This window comes from Cricetulus griseus, chromosome X (assembly GCF_003668045.3).
Source record: "Cricetulus griseus strain 17A/GY chromosome X, alternate assembly CriGri-PICRH-1.0, whole genome shotgun sequence".
NCBI lineage: Eukaryota > Metazoa > Chordata > Mammalia > Rodentia > Cricetidae > Cricetulus > Cricetulus griseus.
This window is the reverse complement of record NC_048604.1, coordinates 108,350,653-108,370,773: the sequence shown is the minus strand read 5'-3', so window position 1 is coordinate 108,370,773 and position 20,121 is coordinate 108,350,653. Positions and strand designations below refer to the sequence as shown.

The 20,121-nt window shown below is 43.4% G+C and overlaps 1 non-coding gene and 1 pseudogene across 1 annotated transcript; one reads left to right on the top strand and one right to left on the bottom strand.

Annotated features, from left to right (window-relative positions):
* LOC113839170 overlaps positions 1-20,121 on the bottom strand; it is a 55,217-nt pseudogene that overhangs the window by 579 nt on the left and 34,517 nt on the right.
* Positions 11,043-11,151, top strand: LOC113837595. Its single transcript, XR_003488272.1, has one exon. It is a non-coding gene; the product is annotated as a U6 spliceosomal RNA (small nuclear RNA).

Below are 20,121 nucleotides of genomic sequence, written 5' to 3'. Positions count from 1 at the left end.
TTTGATTTCCTTCCCCATCTGTTTTGCTCTGTGTGCTTGCTGTATATATGTGCTTTGTCACCCCTAATAAAGGCTTTTTCTTCATCAGGCTGGTTTGGCCTGCTACATTTGAGAATTTCCCAGCTGTTGACTGTCAAGCTTGAGATTCTTCCTACTTTTTACTTCTTTAAGTGGCAGAGAAAACAAACCCAATCAAAACCCCAGATGGTAACACAACAGCTGCTGTTTCAGGAGAGGGTTCCCAGCATAACCAACGACAGAGCTCTCAAATACAGACCCAATTCCAGCCCCCAGAGCCAAGTCCATTGGGGGCTGGGACATTGGCAGTTGGCTGTACGAATGTCCCAGCCCCTTTTGGACTTGGCTGTATGGATGTCCTTTGAAATAGCTTTGGTTTGGAAGCCTCAGCTACAGACAAATGAGGTCAAGGGATGCGGGACTGCCAAGCTGCCAAGGTTCTCCTTTGTCACGGTCTCTGGTCAGTTCAGTGCCACTGAAGGTAGCAGAGGGTGCAGTAGCTAAGAGGTGCTCCTCACCAAGGAACTGGTAGGGATGAACTTGGAGCAGGTATGTTTTCAGAGGTGAGGGGCTGAGGTGACAGAGCTGCTTCCAGTCAGAGAACTAGAATGCACATTTTAACAGCACAACCCACACACAAACATATTTTTCTTTTTGAAAAATGATTTTATTTACATATTATGTATAGTGTTCTATCTGCATGTATCCCTGCAGGCCAGAAAATGGTGGCAGATGTCATTTCAGATGGTTGTGAGCCATCATGTGGTTGCTGGGATTTGAACTCAGGACCTCTGTTCCTAACCACTGAGCAACCTTTCCAGCTCACAAGCATAGTTTTTCATTTATCTATTTGTGGTGTTTGTGTGTGTGTGTGTGTGTGTGTGTGTGTGTGTGTGTGTGTGTGTGTGTGTGTGTGTTTCTCTCCTTTCACCAAGTGAGTTCCACAATAGAAATCAGGTCGAGTCTCAGGCTTGTGGTAGATGGTTGTACTCCCTGAGTTTTTCTCCTCCTTCTCTTTTTGCTCCCCCTTCTTCTTCCAGAGACTTGCTATTGTCAACACAAAAACACTACTCTTACCTCAAAGGCAACAAAAGACAGTTCATTCTTGTGTCACATATGAGTGACCATGGCCAGGATTCAGATTTTCCAGAAAGATAATTTCTTTTGTGGAAGTGCTTAAATGACATTTTAGTGAAAGAGAACAAAGAAAGTCATAAGTCAAAGCACTTACTAAATCCTTCGATAGGGACCACAGGTAATGGGGTGAGGGAAATTCTGCATAGGTTTCAGATACTATCTGATGATATTCTGTTTTGTTTTGGTTTTAGTTTTTTTTTGTTTGTTTGTTTATTCCACACAAGGTTTCTCTGTATAACAGCCTTGGCTGTCCTGGAACTCACAGAGATCAGCCTGCGTCTGCCTCCCAAGTGGTGGGATTAAAGTTGTGTGCCACCACTGATCAGCCTGATGACATTCTTAGCTTTTGGATTTGTGGGTGCTCACTGCTAAGAATGTATTTTAAAGGTTTTGATAGTCACAAGGCTTTTAGTTCAGAAACAAGGGGAGACAAGGAATGGTTTTCAAAGGCACTAAAAGTAGCTCAAGGTGATTTGTCCCTCATCTGTAACATTTTAACTCTCCGCAATCACAAGGGCCAGTCATTTGGCCTTGTAGAACCTTCTATACAGATAATAGTTTTTGTTTTCTCTAGGAACTTCAGTTTACACCATGGAGCCAGACTGGGATTGCATGCTGACACTCCTAAGCTCACCCTCCTAAATCCTAGGATGATCACGAAACACCACACTTAGCACCGAATAGATCTTTTCCTGAAGTTCACAAGAACATTTTCCAAGATATACCATATAGTAGTCTGGATGGCAGAGCACAGTAGATTTTAGAGGACTGAGGGCTGACCATGGTTCTACCCACTTTGTCTAGCATTCTGGGTTCCTGGGGTTTCATCCCCAGACCAAAAATGATTAAAATTGAAAGAATACAAAGTAAGTAAGAGAAAGAAACTTGTGAAATCCATAAATCTGTGTAAACTTATGCTCTCCATTTTGTGGAAATGAAAATCAAAGAAAAAAATCAAAGGGAAATTGGAAAACACACAGAAATGAATTTTTAAAATATAGCATACCAACATTTATGTAATGCAGCCGAAGTACTTAGGGGACAAATTTTTAGCGTGAAACAAGAAAGATCAAGATATAAATTTTTAAAAAGTGCCAGTGGGGACAGACAGTCCAGCACTGCCCCCCCCCAGCCAAGCCTGAGTTCCTTTCCCCCTCAGGTAAAGCCAGACCCCTGATTACACAGCAGGAAAGAGTTTCAGGATGAGGCAGCATTGCGAATAAGATCATCCAGTGTTCTATGATTGTTATGACACGGTCTTTAAGCTATATGATAAGCAAAGTTAGTACTTATTCAACTACAAGCATTTAGAGGGAGGAACACTTAGAAAAGTAAGAGTTTGTTCTGCTGAAGACAACAACAAAATGACTCCTAATGACATTCTGCTATCTTCATAGATCGGTGTCTCACTCAGCCATCATCAGACAAGCTTCCTCTTGTAGTACAGCGCCCCACGTCTGGACAAAGTGTAGAGAGTGGGAGAGTTTTGAACACCCAGCCCATTTTTTTCCAAGACTGGGTTTCTCTGTGTAGCCCTGGCTGTCCTGGAACTCGCTGTGTAGACCAGGCTGGCCTCGAACTCTCAGAGATCTGCCTGCCTGTGCCTCCCGAGTGCTGGGATTAAAGGAATGTGTGCCACCACACCTAGCTTGGAATACTCAGTCTTAAGTGGAATATCTTCATCAAATCCCTCTTCAGAACTCCACAGAAGAGGAGGTGAAAAGATTGAAAGAGGCAGAAGAGATGGAGGACATCAGGGAGACCAGGCCTTCTAAATACAGCAGGACTGATACACAGCTGAACTGACAGAAACTGGGGCAGCATGCACAGGTCCTGCAGATGCGGTTCTAGTGATTAGAGGAAAAATAGACACAAGCCCCCATCCCAAGTCCAGAGGGTATCTCCAACTGATACCTGCTCAAAAAGGACTGAGTATACAAACCACACTTAAGGGCAGGCAGGCTCCACACCCAGCAGCAGATAGCCAACAAAAAAATGAATTCAATGGTATTTTTGTAGTCTATTTTCTCATATTGCTTTGTTTGTACTTTTTTTTGTCTTTCTGACCTTTTGCTTGTATATTATGGTTTCTGATTTTGTGTTTTATGAGTTTTGCTTTTGTGTGGGGGAGTGTATCTGCATGTGTTTCCTTTGCTCTTTGTTGTTTTTTTTTCTAATTTTGTTTTGTTTGCCTGTTGGTTTCTAAAGAGAGAGAAAGAAAGGAAGAAGAGTTGGGTGGGTGAGGAGGAAAGTAGTATCTGGGTGGAGCTGGGGGAGGGGAGTCTGTGATCAGAATGTATTGTACAAAAATTATTTTCAATTATATGTATACACACATATATACATACATACACATATAATACATGCATACAGACAGACAGACAGACAGACAGACAGACATGGGCCTGACCAGATAGCTCGGTGAGTTAAGTCACTTTCTGCCAAGCCTGACTACCTGAGTTCCATCCTGGGGTCCCATACAATGAAGGAAAAAAAAATTAACTACCACCAATTATCCTCTCACCTCCACACAAGTGCTATGGCATGTATGTGTGTGCATATGTACAGACACACACTCACACCACTAAATAAATAAAAATGTTTTTAAAGAGGTGACCTGAGGCCTAGTGATACATGCCTGGAATCTCAGCACTCATACGGCAGAAGCAAGGCAGGTAAGGCCACTGTCATCTACATTACTATATAGTGGGTTTCAGGGTAACCTGATCCACATGAGAAACTATGGAAAAGAAAGAAAGGAATAAAGGAAAAGGAAGGAAAAGCAAAGAATGGAAGGTTAATAAAAATAAAGAAGATGGGGCTATGTATGCAGGTGCTTGCCTCAGCACAGAGACAAGTAGATCTCTGTGAGTTTGAGGCCAGCCTGGTCTACACAGTGAATTCCAGGCCAACCAGGACTACATGAATCTTGTCTCAAACCAAACCAAAACAGACAAAAGGGATGAAGGGATGGCTCAGTACTTGGTACTTGCTCCTCTTGCAAATGACCCAAGAACAACTGTCTGTAACTCCAGTTCCAGAAGATCCGCTGCCCTCTTCTGACCTCCCAGAGCAACAGCCACGTATTCAGTGCACAGATACCCACTTGGTCAAAACATTCACACACATTAAAACCAAAATAAATAAACCTTAAAAAGAAAAACAGATTTCAGCATAGAAGTGAGTTAGAGGATAGACAGGACTGTTACACAGAGAAACCCTGTCTGTTAAAAAAAAAAAAAGTACCTTGTAGTTGGAAAAGTTTGGCTGTGAAAGAAAGTAGGCAGTAGAGAGAAGGGCTCACACAATTCTAAGGAGGTTCTTCATTTTATTTATTTATTTTTCTTGAGACAGGGTTTTTCCTGTTGCCCAAACTGGTTTCACACTTGATAAGCAGGGGAAGATGACTTTCAACTCCTGATCCTCCTGCCTCTACCTCCTAAATACTGGGATTACAGGTGTGCACCATTAGCCCAACTGGGATCTTCTTTGTTTGTTTGTTTGTTTGATTTTTTGGGAGTTTTCAAGACTGTTTCTCTGTGTAGATTTGGAGCTTGCCGGGGGAACTCTCTGTGAACCAGCCTGCCTCTGCCTCCTGAGTGCTGGGATTAAAGGTGTGTGCCACTACCACCCAGCTAAATGACAGATTGGATTCCATATATACTGGGATTGAAGGTGGGATCTTCAAGGTGGGAGATAATAGAGGATGTGCTGGTGACCCCAAAGAGAAGAAACTGTCGCTATGAGAATACTGAAGGAACTAGTGGTTAAGAAATAAACATGGCTCTCTTGCTCTCCCTCTCAGTCCCTCCCCCATCTCTACCATCCATCTCCCTTGTGTTCTTCTCCTCCTCTTCTCCCCTCCCACTCCCTTTCTGCCATTCCTTCTCCCCCCTCCCTATTTTCTCAGGAGATGTTGTCTATTTCCCTTTCCCAGGGGGATCCATGTATCTCTCTCTTAGGGTTCCCCTTGTTATCTAGATTCTCTGAGGTTGTGGACTATAGGCTGGTAATCCTTTGTTTTACATCTAATATTCACTTACAAGGGAGTTAGTTATGAGGGTAGGGAGAATCCTGGAACTAGGGAAATTCCCAGGAATCCACAAGGATGACCCCAGCTAAGACCCTAAGCAATATTGGAGAGGGAGCCTGAACTGGTCTTCCCCTGTAATCAGATTGATGGATACCTTAATTGTTATCATAGAACCTTCATCCAGCAACTGATGGAAGCAGATGCAGAGATCCACAGCTAAGCACTGGGAGTGCAGTCGAAGTGAGGGAGGAGAGATAATATAAGGAAAAGGTTCAAGACCATTGTGGGGATACCCACAGAAACAGCTGACCTGAGTTAGTGGGAACTCACTGACTCTAGACTGATGGGAATACAGGGGGACCTGCATAGGACCAAATAGGTCCTCTGAATGTGAGTGACAGTTGTGTGGCTTGGGCAGTCTGTGGGACCATTGGCAGTGGGACCAGGATTTATCCTTAGTGCTTGAATTGGCTCTTTGGGGCCCATTCACTATGGAGGGATACCTTACTCAACCTAGATATAGTGGGGAGGGCCATGGTCCTGCTTCAAGTTTTGGGCCGGAGTTTGATGACTCCCCATGGGAAGCCTTACCCTCTCTGAGGAGTGGATGGGGAGGGGGAGGGGGGAAGGTGGGGAGAGCAGAAGAAGGGGAGGGAGTGGTAACCAGGATTGGTATGTAAATGAGAAAAGATTGTTTAAGAAATAGACATGAAAGCCTGGCATAGCAGCACAGTCCTACAAGCCCTGAATCTAAGAGGCAGAATCAAGAAGGTTGGGAGTTCAAAGATGCACAAGTGGAGGGTGTAGTCTTTGACTGGAAGTGGCACAGTTCTTCATCTGATAAATCTGAGAAAAAGCAAGTTAGGTGGAAGAAATATCGTAGATTGAGTGATGAGATAAGGAAACTCTCAGTAGAGTGTGTCTATTTGTTCTTGTTTGTATCTTCTGAGACAAGGTCTAAGTAGCTCAGACCAGTAGGAACACGTGATCCTCCTGTCATGCCTTGCAAGTGCTGGGACTAGAGGTATGTGTCACAATACCTAACAAAATGTGTCTACTTTCTTTTATTTATTTAAGTAATTAATTAACTTATTTATTATTGTTGTTGTTATTGTTATTATTATTATTGTCTTTTTTGAGACAGCATTTCTCTCTGTGTAGCTGTCCTGGAACTCGCTCTGTAGACCAGGCTGGCCTTGAACTCAGAGATTTGCCTGCCTCTGCCTCCTGAGTGCTGGGATCAAAGGTCTTCACTACCACCGCCCAGCTTTTTTTTATTTGTTTTTAAAGACATATTTTTATCTCCACTCTGCACTCTGGTAATTATGAACTACTCAGCCTGAGTTCTGGGAACTCAGGTCCTCTGGAAGAACAGTAAGTACTCAACCATTGAGTCATCTCTCTGGCTACTCTTTTATTTTTAATTTAAAAAATTAAATTTATCTATTTTTGTATGCAGTCGAGTCTGTGGAGGGCAGAGGATTATTGTGGCCTATTATCGTCTACCTTGTGGGTTATGAGGAGCAAACTCAGGCTTAGCAAGTGCTCTCACTGGCTGCACCACCTCACCAGTCCTCATTTTCCTCCCTGTAGACTCTTGGATTCATCATTCCTCTTGAAAGATTTTAGTTCACAGAGAGAAAAGTTTCCCACAGGCCTTGGCCCATTACAAGGAAGTTGGCCTCAACCCCGGGCACATCCTATGGTTTAGACGGGGGCAATCGCCAAGACAACCCTCTTTGGGTCACACCTGGCTGGCCAACAGACAATCAAGGACTTTTCAAGGTACGTTCTGTGATTTTTCCTTTGTAGAAAAGCAGGTCACACCTGGGTGACCACTCTAACATGAGATCATACTTTGTAATCAATCACTTTGTGCCCCTTGCCTGTATGCTGATCTGTGGATTTTCCTATATAAGGAGCTTGCACCCCATGCTGGGGCGTGCAGCTTTCCCGATATTGCTGACACCCAAATCCACATTCGTTCAATAAATCTTCTTGCTTTTGCAGCTCTTGGTCTGGTTTCTGAGTCTCAGGGGCTCCTCGGGATCCTGAGGCCCTTAGGGGTCTGGGGTCTTTCACTCTCAGTCCACATAATTGTTTCCACTATCTTCTGCAGAACTAGCTTAGTGGTCATAAATTCTTTAAGCCTGTTTTTATCCTGGTAAATCATTCTTCCCCCTTCCCACACCTTCAATTATGCCAGATAGCTTTGCTGGGAATAGTAGTCAGGATTGGTGGTTGTGGTCCTTCAGAACTTGATGCAAATTATCCCAATTCCTACTGGCTCTTACATTTCTATTGAGAAATCAGTCTGCTGTTCTTTTTTGTTTTGTTTTGTTTTTTAGTTTTTGGTTTTTGGTTTTTCGAGGCAGGGTTTCTCTGTGACTTTGGAGGCTGTCCTGGAACTAGCTAGCTCTTGTAGACCAAGCTGGTCTCGAACTTACAGAGATCCTCCTGCCTCTGCCTCCAGAGTGCTGGGATTAAAGGTGTGTGCCACCACTGCCCGGCAACCATTGTTCTTATCAGCCTGCCTCTTTGTATGACTTGGTATTTCTCTCTCTCTCCCTTCCCTTCTCCCTTTCCATCTCCCTTTCCCTCATTACATCTGGACAGCTTTTTCCCTTCCCTTCCCTCCACTCTTCCAAGTCTCCCCTTCTCTGCCTCCCCCAGATAAATTCCTCCTGTTTCCCTTAAAAAAGTATCAAGTCTCCCAGAGATATCCACCAAACATAGCATAACAAGATACAATAAGACAAGGACACAAACCCTATCATATCATGGCCGGATGTGGCAAACTCAGTAGGAGGAACAGGATACCAAGCACAGGCACCCATTGTACTCCCACTGTTAGAAGTCCCACAAGAACACCAAGCTACACATCCATCACGTATATGGAGAGGACCTGGCTCAGACCTATATAGGGTCTATGTTTTTTTGCTTCAGTTTCTGTGAGCCCCTATAAGCACTGTTTAGTTGATTCTGTTGCCCTAGTTCTCATAATGTCCTTGACTCTTCTGACTCCTGCAATCCCCCCCCACTGGTATTTCTCTCTTGCAGCTTTTAATACTCTATTTTTTGTATAGCTTGCGTTTTAATTATAATATGATGTGGGAAGGTTCTTTTCTAGTCATTCTATTTGTCAATTTGGTGTTCTATAGTAGGGTTAAGGTATAATTTTCCCATGCTATACTTGCATTTAGCCCACCAGGCTCTATCTCCCCCTACCCACAAGTGGAATATTGTCTCTGACAGCAGTTACTATCCAGAGATAGACACATTAAAATAAAAGAATAGTCAACTACCAAACACCCTTTAAGTGCCATTCATTTTTGGGAGTAAGGGACAGTGGTAATGCTTTGAGTACTAACATATTGGTTACTGTGGGTAAGATTCAAAAGAAAATATAAAAAGAAGACAATATGGCAAGTGATTAGTACTGAGTTGCTAAAAGTAGAGAGAAATGTAGAAAGGAGAACTGTGAGGGCAAAGGGGACAAGAGATGAGGATGTTTGAGGTAAAGGTAGACTGGAAAGGGACAGCTAAATATATGTTGTCAGACAATGTGGTAGTGTCCTCATCTCTCAGGAGGCTAAGCTGCAGAGATCCTGCCAACCATGCCAATCTTTGTTCTTTGGGAGAAGAAAGAGGAGAAGGAAATATTAAAGAGAGAGGGAGAGGGAAAGAACAGAGCAGGGCCATACTGGTGGGGTGATTTGACACTGAGTTAAATAAAGCAGGAATGTATGTGAAGGACAGGAAGAGAGCCATGTGGACACACAGGACTGACTGGCCTGACTGCTGGATTCTTTCTGTATTTTCTGTGTTCTTTTCCTGGCTCCTAGAATCCTATCTTACTGTTCTGAGCTCCTTTGCAATGGTCAGTCCCATTTTCCTCTTTGAATCTTGCTTTGGATGAGTGAATTATATTGCTGTCCCAGCCTATGAGCAGTGCTCTACAGGCAAAATTTCAGATGATGGTGATACCTCCACAAATGCCACCATGGTCCTGGTGGCAAATGCTGACATTACTCGGTGCAGTTTTTCCCAGTGTCCCAGGAACTGATTGGACTCTGTGCAATAGTTCTGCTGTTGCCTTTAGTTCCCATCAAGTTTTCAGCTAGCTGAATACTGTGTGGGTCCGATTCAATGTTTCTTTTCCACAGTCCCATGACTCCTGGTCTGAATTTCTCAAGAGCGTGTTTCACAGAAGGCCTTGGGCTGCTGAGCTGCTGACACAGCAGAAGTCTTTTGAAATGGCATCTTGTTTCTCTCCGTTAATTGCCTAGTGCCAGGCACTCGGTGCCAAGAGGAGGAGTCCCCCCAACCCTTCTCCTTCTGCTAATGCTGCTGCCGCCCTGGGAATGGCCTTTTGTCCAGCTGCAGAGTGTCTGTTACTCTTAGGATAGCTATTTTTCAGCTTTCCCCAGATTATTCCACGGGGACGCTGGCAGACCATGACCGAGTATTACTGCCATTTCAATTTTTTTCTTTCTCCATTTTTTTCAGTCTGGAACCCAAGCCCATGGAATGGTGCTGCCCACATCTAGGGCATGTCTTTCTACCTCAGTTAACCTGCTCTAGAAAATTCCTTATAGGCCTGCCAAAAGTTCTATCTCCTAGGTGATTCTATACACTGCCAAGCTGATGATATTAATCATCACAAAGTCACATTTGACACCCAAACATATTGTTTTTCAGTGGCAACTTCCCATCCTTTGTTCCTTATATATTCATGGTCATCTCTAAATGCAGCATGCATCCAATCCAACATCAGGAGTCCCCATAGTCATTAACAGTTTCAGGACTGTTCAAAAGTGCAAGAGCAGAGCCTTTTCTAAGACTCGGGCAACCTCTTTTTTTTTTTCTTTAAAAAGATTTATTTATTTATTTATTATGAATACAGTGTTCTGTCTGCATGTGTCCCTGCAGGCCAGAAGAGGGCAGCAGATCTTGTTACATATGACTGTGAGCCATCATGTGATTGCTGGGAATTGAACTCAAGACTAAAACACTAAGCAATCTCAGAACTTAAACACTAAGCAATCTCTCCAGCCCCATTGGCAGCTTCTTAACTGTGAGCCCCTACAACATGAAAAATCAGCTTGGGCTAGGGTGGTGGCTTAGTTAGTAGGAAGACCTTGTAAGCAGGAAGACCTGAGTTTGGTTCCAAGAGCCCACATTAAAAAAAAACAAAAAACAAAAAACAAAAAACACCAGATAGCGGTGGCGCACGCCTTTAATCCCAGCACTTGGGAGTTAGAGGCAGGTGGATCTCTGTGAGTTTGAGGCCAGCCTGTCTACAAATCAAGTTCTTGGACATCCAGGACGGTTCCACAGAGAAGCCCTGTCACAAAAAGAAAAACAAATTTAAAACAAAAACAAAGAAAACTCAGGTGTGATCCACAATTGTATTCTCAGCTCTAGGGAGGCAGATCCTTATGGCTCTCTGGCCAGCCAGCCAACCTTACCTGGAGAGTTTCAGACTAATATGAAGCCTTGTTTCAAGAAAAGTAGGTTGCTTCTATGGAGGGACACCCAAGGCTGACTTCTTAGCACCAGTACACACACAGACACACAGACACACAGACACACAGACATACACAGACACACACACACACACCAATTTACACATTTTCAACATAAAATGGCACAAAAAGAAATGGGGGGCTGGAGAGATGCTGGGATGGTTAGGAGCACTGAGTGCTCTTCCAGGGGACCTGGGTTCAGTTCCCAGTACCCACATGGCAACTAACAACTGTAACTCCAAGATCTGACACCCTCACACAGACATACATACAGACAAAATACCAATGCAAATAAAACAAAAATAAATTATTAAAAAAAGAAATGGATGCTTACTATGGCAGCACATATATACTAAAATTGGAATGATATAGAAAAGATTAGCATGGTCCCTGTGCAAGGATGACATGCAAATTCATGAAGTATTCCACATTTTTTCTTAAAAACGAAATGGGAAATCTGCAAGGAAACATCAAACCACAGTAAGACAAAACTCAGCAGGGAAACACCAAGTCGTGCCGCTCCATGTTGGGCATCTGGGGCTGGCAATGGAATTAGCTGGTCTACTAAGGGCTTTGGGAATACTGCACATTCAACCTTGGTTCCTGCAACACACATAGCCTCTGTCTTGAGCCAGTTCTACTCCATGCCTGCAGGTTTCCTCAGTCCTTGTGTCTCTAATATTCTGAGGTCTCCATTGAAATATAGGCTTTACATTCACAACTTTACTCAATGGCCTCTTAGGGCCTCCCTGAAGAAAATCCAATCCTGAGTTACATTGGTTGGCCTCCATGGTCTTCTGGAACATTGAAACATGCCTCCATGCCCCCTCACTCTAGCATCTATCATGCCTATAAAACTAACAAGTATCATGTGGATAGACCTGCCAAACCCTCCTGCCAGTTTGAGATATAGCCTGCCCTGCCCTTGAACCTCTGCCTCTAGGCTGACTCTGGGCAGCACCTTCCTAAGTGGTTGTTTTCCAGCAGGAAATAGCTGTTTTTGCTTTTCAAATTTCACAAGAGTTTTGTAAGATGGAGCTTCAGTGCATCTTTCTTTCTTTTCTTTCTTTTTATTTAAATTAGAAACAATCTTTTTTCTTTTGTATTTAATTTTTATATATTTGAATTACAAACAAGATTGGATTACATGTCAATCCCAGTTCCCTTCTCCCTCCCTTCCTCCCCTACTACCCCCCCACTAAAATCCTACCTATCATGTGTCCTTTCTTCTAATCTACTAGAAACAATCTTATTTTATATATCAATCCCAGTTCCCTCTCCCTCCCATTCTCCCATGTCCCCCACTGACCCCCATCTTATCCCTCTTCTGCTCCGTAGAAAGGGTAAGGCCTTCTATGAGGGATCATCAAAGTCTGTCACATCATTTGGGGCAGGGCCCAGGCCCTCCTTGTGTGTCTAGGCTAAGAGAATATCCCTCTATGTGGAATGGGCTACCAATGTCCATTCATACACTAAGTATAAATGCTGTTCCATTACCAGAGGCCCCACAGACTGTCCAGGCCTCGTAACTGACACCTACGTGCAGGGGGCCTGGTTCTGTCCTATGCTGTTTTCCAAGCTGTCGTTCTGGGGTCCATGAGTTCCCCCTTGTTCAGGTCAGCTGTTTCTGTGGGTTTCCCCAGACTGGTCTTGACCCCTTTCCTCATCACTCCTCCCTCTCTGCAACTGGATTCCAGGATTTGGCTCATTGTTTAGCTGTGGGTGTCTGCTTCTGCTTCTATCAGCTACTGGATGAAGGCTCTAGGATGGCATATAAGGTAGTCATCAATCTCATTATAGGGGAAGAGCATTTAAGATAGCCTCTCCCCTATTGCTTAGATTCTTAATTGGTGTCATCCTAGTATATCTCTGGACATTTCCCTGGTGCCAGATTTCTCTTTAAACCTATAATGGCTCCCTCTATTAAAGTATCTCTTTTCTAGCTCTCCTCTATTCTTCCCCAGACTCAAACTTCCTGCTCCCTCATGTCCTCCTCTCCCCTCTTCTCCCCTTCTCTTTCTCCTAACTCCCTCTCCCCTCCTGCTATGCTCCCAATTTGCTCAGGAGATCTTGTCCCTTTCCCCTTCTCCAGGGGACCCTGTATGTCTCTCTTAGGGTTCTCTTTGTTTCCTAGCTGCTCTGGCCATGTGGGTTGTAGGCTGGTAATCCTTTGCTCTATGTCTAAAATCCAAATATGAGTGAGTACATACCATGTTTGTCTTTTTGTGACTGGGTTACCTCACTCAGGATGGTTTCTTCTAGTTCCATCCATTTGCCTGCGAATTTCAAGATTCCATTGCTTTTTTCTGCTGAGTAGTACTCCAATGTATAGATGTACTACATTTTCTCAATCCATTCTTCAGTTGAGGGGAATCTAGGTTACTTCCAGGTTCTGGCTACAAATAATGCTGCTATGAATATAGTTGAACAGATATCCTTGTTATTTTGTTTGTTTGTTTGTTTGTTTTGTTTTGTTTTTTGAGACAGGGTTTCTCTGTAAGTTTGGAGACTGTCCTGGAACTCTCTTTGAAGACCTGCCTCTGCCTCCTGAGTGCTGGGATTAAAGGCCGGCTCAGATATCCTTGGTGTATGAATGTGCATCCTTTGGGTATATGCCTAAGAGTGGAATTGCTGGATCTTGAGGTAGACTGATTCCCCATTTCCTGAGGAACTGCAGGGCATCTTTCTTATTATCTTAGGGCACAGCATTCTCTCTCTTTTACAATCTCTCTCTGTGGCTGGGTGGTGATGGCTCATGACTTTAATCCCAGCACTTGGAAGTCAGAGGTAGGTGGCTCTCTGTGAGTTTGTGGCCAGCCTGATCTACGGAGTGAGTTCCAGGACAGCCAGGGCTGTTACACAGAGAAACCCTGTCTCAAACAACAAAAAAGAAGCTCTTTCCTTCGTTGTTTCTCTGAAGAGGCACGCAGGTCTTTACCTCTCTCTTTTTTCCTCCCTCTCTCCCTCCCTCCCTCTCCCCCTCTATCTTTCTGTCTCTATTTCTCTCTCCCCCTCCCCTATCCCATCCCTTACTCTCTTCTCTTCCCCCAATAAAACTTCTCACATAACTCCGTGTGTGTGTGTGTGTGTGTGTGTGTGTGTGTGTGTGTGTGTGCGCGCGCGCGCGCCCAGTGCAGATGCTTGTGGAGTACAAAAGAAAGTGTGTCAGATCCCTTGCAGCTGGAGTTACAAGTGGCTGTGTGTTGGGTTCCAGGCCCCCATGGGTCTCTGTGAGTTGCTTGTCAGCCAATCACCGCAGGTGCATCCTGTTTTCTAGTTCTGGCTTACAGCCCTGGCATCACCCCCACTACCCCTGGGAAAACACGAACTTTTCTTCCACGAGCTCTTACCCCTGGTGTTTCTCCAGGAGCTCTTACACCTGGGGTTTTCCCACTGTGCTATAAGTGTATATAAGGCTGCTCTTCCCCTGGAATAAAGAAGAGGAATAAAGTTGGACAGATGCACATAGCACAAGTGGCCGGACTTCTCTGCTTTTAATTAAATCTCCAGGCTTTTGCCCAATACTCAGACTTAGTCATGGCACAGATGCCACAGCTGTGAGCCGCCTGATATGGGTGCTCAGAACTGAGGTCCCATCCTTCAGAAGACCAATAGGGGCTCTTAACCACTGACTCATTTCTCCAGGCCCCAGGAGGATTCTGTTAATGTGCTAACCTCTCTGTCTGTCTGCCTGTCTCCATCTCTCTTAGATTTTCATTTTTCCCTTCAGTTTCTGTTTTGTTTTAAATTTAAGTTTTTATTTTTGAGATTATAGTATACTTACATTCTCCCTTCCCTTTTCTCCTGCCAAACTCTCCCATATACCCCTCACTGCTCTTCTTCAAATTCATGGCCTCTTTTTTTCACAATTGTTATTGCATGCATAGATGTTTGTGTATATACATATATGTATATGTTCAGTCCATATAATGCTACTAGTATGTATATTTTGGGGGTTGACTGTTTCCTAACCTCTTTAGCAGTTACAAGGTACTTTCTCATGATCTATCTTGTCTGCACCTTTAAATTTTCTCTTTTCCGCACCAAACATCACATTTTCCTATCTTTTTGTTCCACCTGTTGCTTTGACAGTAGGCCTGGATAAGTAGTGACAATGACACAGCACAAATACTTCCATCCAGATCTCCTCTACTAAACAAATTAATCTATTACTTTTGAATTAATCTTCACTTCAGTTCTCAGAACTTAAGTAGTATTAAGCCAGATTCTTTGTTAAAACACAATTTCAATTATCTCTAGCCTGGTTCTTTTTTAAGATTTATTTATTTATCTATTTTGGGGTCATGGATACCATTATGGATAAAAGCCAATAGTTAGGGATTCCAGGAACTTTTAAGCCTAGATTCTCTTCATTCTTATGGGGTTTCCACCTAGGTCAATTTCTAATGGGGAGAAATCAAGTACCTGTGTGTCTTCACTGTTCTTTGGCTTGCCAACATTTTATTTACATGGCTTTGTCTCCAAGGCTCCATATATTCCCCAATAGCAAGTAGTATGAGAAATCATGTTCCTTCAAATGTTAGTTTAAAATAGGTTCATTATCCCATATCTTGTCATAGACTAATAGGGCCCACAGGGTTTGAGGGTGTTATCTCTACACCTACAATTATGTGAGCTTGAAAGAAGACCCACACGCCATACAAGATTGTAGCCTGAGCCTGGTGTGGTGGCACATGTCTTTAATCCCAGCACTTGGAAGACACAGGCAGTCACACCTCTGTGAGTTCGAGGCCAGCTTGGTCTATAGAATGAGTGCCAGGACAGTTAGGGTGTTGCACAGAGAAATCCTGTCTAGAAAAACAAAACAAAACAAGCAAGCAAACAAAAAAGACTGTAGCCTGAGCCACATATAAGATTGTAACCTTAAAATCCTGCACAGACAGGGTGGGAGAGACAGCTCAGTGGTTAAGAGCACTACCTGTTGTTCCTAAAGGTCCTGAGTTCAATTCCCAGCAACCACATGGTGGCTCACAACCATCTGTAATGAGATATGGTGCCCTCTTATGGCCTGCAGGCATTCTTGCAGGCAGAACACTGTGTACATAATAAATAAACTTTAAAAAAAATCCTGCACAGAGGACCTACCTGTGCCTAAACTTGGTGGTGGTAGTGCACAGATAGGCTCTCACCACTTAGACCAGGCTGGCCTAAAACTGGATTCTCTTACCTTTGCTCCCTAAGCACTGGGGTTGCAGGGGTATGGTATTCTGTAGAACTTCATTTACTTACTTATTGGTGCTGGCTATTTTTGACGGCTAATATGTCAATTTGACAAGATCCAGAGTCTTCCTTGGGGGAAAAAAGCCTCTGGGTGTGTCTGAGTGAGTGTCTAGATATGGGTAGCTGAAGTAGGTAGCCATTCCGTGGGCTAGGGTCTCTCACTGAGTATAAATGAGAGACAAGCTGAGTACCAGCTTTCATCTGACTGCTTCCTGAGTGAGGATGCAATATGACTGGCCACCTCCCACTCTTTTCACCATGACTTCCTTGCCATGATGGATTATACCTTTGAAATGTGAGCGGAAACAAAGTGTTCCTTGTTGAAGCTGCTTTTTTTTTTAGGGTTTTATTTATTTATTTATTGAGGGCACCAGATCTCATTATAGTTGGTTGTGAGCCACCATGTGGTTGCTGGGAATTGAACTCAAGATCTCTGGAAGAGCAGCCAGTGCTCTTAACCTCTGAGCTATCTCTCCAGCCCCCTGAAGCTGCTTTGATTGGGTATTTTGTCATAGCAATGAAAAGAGTAACTAATACAGACAGCTGGTACCAAGATGGGGAGCCATTGTTGTGAGAACCCTGACTACGTTTGTTAGATTGTTGTCAACTTGACACAAACTGAAGTCAGCTGGGAAGAGAGGTCCTCAGGCAGAGAAAATACCTCCACCAGATTGTCCTGTGGGCAATTTAAACGTGGATTTTCTTGATTAATTATTGATGTGGGAGGGTCCAGCCCACCGTGGGCAATGCCACCCCTTTGCTAATGGTCCTGGGCACTATAAGAAATGAGCCTGAGCAACCACGGAAAGCAAGCCAGCAATCAGAGGTCCTGTATGGTTTCTGCTTCAAGTGTCTGCCTTCAGGTTCTTGCCTTGCGTCCCTGCCTTGTCTTCCCTTCAAGATGGACTGTGACAATGAAGTATAAGGCAAATAAACCCTTTCTTTCATCAAGTTACTTTTGGTCATGGTTTTCATCACAGCAATAGAAAACAAACTAGGACACTGTATATTTCTTAGACCTTTGGAGCTGGTTTGTGAATGAAACATGAAAGAGTTTAGGACTGGGGACTAAAAAAGCCTGAGAATGCTATAAGTAGAGCCTAATGGGACATTCTTATGGAAGTTTGGAAGGCAACAATACTGAGAAAAACACAGACAGTACAGGCCCAGCTCATGATGTTTCAAAAGGGAATAAGACCTCTACTGGGGGCAGGGGCCTGGAGAAATGACACAGAGGTTTAGAGCACTGGCTGCTCTTCCAGAGGTCCTGAGTTCAATTCCCAGCAACCACATGGTGGCTCACAATCATGTGTAATGAGATTTGGCACCCTCTTCTGACCTGCAGGCATACATGCAGGCAGAACACTGTATCCAAGTTCTAGCTCTAAAAACTTTATATGAGGCTTTAATCAAAGATTAATACTCATTGAGATACGTCTGTTTTTTTTTTATTTATTGGAAGAACTTTCTGGAATAATCATATCAACGGTAGCAATCTGTTACAGCCTGATATTTAAAGTTAGAAGATCAAGTTTTTGATGAGAATTTGGGTCAAAAAACTGATCACATCTTAAATATATCTCCCTCAAGCCCTTAGTAAACTACTACATTTTTAATGTTTTGAACATGGCCTTCCAGTAACTTGAACAACAACATTACTAATACTTGACAGGATCTTATGTAGGCCAGGCTGGTCTCAAACTTGCTATGTAGCCAAGGAAAACCTTGAATTCCTGATCTTTCTCCCTCTACCAGCCAAGTGTTGGGAGGAATGCGCTATCAAGTGTTTGGTTTGGTTTGGTTTGGTTTCTGTCTCTCAAGTTCTGGGATTAAAGCCATGTACCACCACACCTGGCTCAAGTGTTTGTTTTTGACACAGGGTCTCATTTTGTAGCCCAGGCTGGTCTGAAATTCAATACTAGACCAGGCAGGCCCTGAACTTGCAGCAATTTTGCCACCATCTCCCATGTGGTTGGATTACAGGTGTGGGCCACTAAACATGGCTATTTGGTGTTTTCACACACACACACACACATGAAGTTTACAAAATGAAACAGAAGACTGAAGAATGTGTTTTTTAGGTTGCCGTGGTTCGATGAAGGCACACTACCTATTGTTCACTCCCTATTTACTCAAGAAACAATGTGTGGACCAGCAGCATTAGGATCACCTGGGAGCTTTAGCAGGACTAAAGCCTCTCAGGCTTACTGACTCAGAAACTATGTTATAGTAAGATACCAAGGCAATTTGTATGCTTATTAGAATTTAGAGATGTACTTACTACCTTAATCTAAACTGGCTTGGGACATGAGCCCATCTTTGACTAGAGGGCAGGATACCACAGCTGACAGTCCTGACAGATTATATCCAATAGGAGACATTATCATTTATATATCTTAAATAAGGTCCGGGGGTGTAGATCAGTGGTAGAGCACCCTCCTGTAATGAAAAGGCTCTGAATTCCATTCCCAGCACCAGAGAATAAGATAATCTTCATCCAGAGACGGTGGTTTGCATACAATCCTGGAACTCAAGGGGTAGAGTCAGGAGGATCTCCAGTTTCAGGCCAGCCTGTGGTAGACAGTAGAAACTTGTCTTAAAAACAAATCTCCCCAAACATGATTCTGTTATCAAAAGAATAGTGAACGAATGCTGAGTGACCAAGAACCACATAAATGACCTCACCCTTGTTCTTCTTTGGGTGAATGAGGTTGGGAAGATATTTTTTCTGAATGAAAAATTACAAACAGCAACAACAATACCCCTGTGTATTCATCCAATATGGACTCTCCCATATTGTTGGAGACAAGTAACAAGACAAGGGATTTCAGAGATTGAAAGGTAATGCCCCTCGACTCTAGGAGTGTACCCTAGAGAATGGAAAGAGCAAGAGTTTATGAAAGGTAAACACCTTCCAGTGCTGCAGAACAGATAATGTCTCCTAAAAAGAAAAGCAGTATGCTAGGAAAGGTGGCCAGCTAGGCCAGCATCATTGGATGGAATCTGACAAGTGGTCAATAGCGACACGTTGTGGCAATGACATACAATGGCAGTCGGGGCAGTAGACCATCCCTCAGTCCCCACCCCTTTGTATCTGGGCAGCCTCCTTTTTCGGAGTGTATAGATTGCTAGATACATCAAGAGGAAAGAAAAGTCCAAGAGCATGGTAATGGAGAGCTGGTTAATCTGGTGAATAGAAGTCCAAATCTGTTTCTGATTTTCATTTAATTGGAGAAATGTGAAACTACGAATACATCATCTTCAAAAGTTGAAGAACTGTTCCTCAGCCTACACATCCATGTAATTTTTAGTTCTCTTTCCCCAACCAGAACACACGGAAAGTATACGGACCCAGTTCATCTTATTTCTGTAGATGTTCAAAAACTGTTTTGTTTTCTTTTTTGCTTGAATTTTTATTTTATTTTATTTTATGTTGTATGGGTGTTTTGCCTGTGTGAGTGTAACCCAGACTGGCCTGGAACTGGTGGCAATATTCTGCATGAGGCACCACCAGTTCAAAACTACATGCTAAATGAGTGTGATAGGTGCTTCAATATTCTAAGAAGTAACATAAGGCATCGGTAAATATGCAATCCAAAAGTAGCCAAAGTACAGTGTAATGTGTCCTTTCACTTCATTAATGCAGTACCAGATCATTTCCACTGGGGGCTTCCTTGAACTGCCACCAACACAGCCCAGGACTGTTTCCCTGCTTCTGCCCATTTTCATGATCCTCTCTCTCATCCAACACTTTTCTTTTTTTATACCATTTTCGTAAAACCCTTGACTTCCTGCAATGCCACTAACAGCCTTCCTAACTCTCCCTAACCAGATCCAGTGGTCCTTAAATAGTTCCTGCAAGGGTAAGAGCCTCCAAAGTGACCTCTATTTTCCTTTTCTCTCCTTCCAACCTTTAGTATACTGTGCTATGGTCTACTCAAGGCTTTATATTCATTTTAGAAACACAGTATCATATAGCTCAGGCTGGCCTGGAATTCGCTATGTAGCCCAGTTCAGCCTCAAACTCCTGCTGCTCTTGCTTCTGACTCTCCAGCGATGTGGTTAAAGGTGTATGCCACTATATCTGGCAAGGATTTATTTATTTTCACACAGAGTACTGTTGGCTTCCCCGTATCCACAAGCATAACATTTGAGAATTTGATT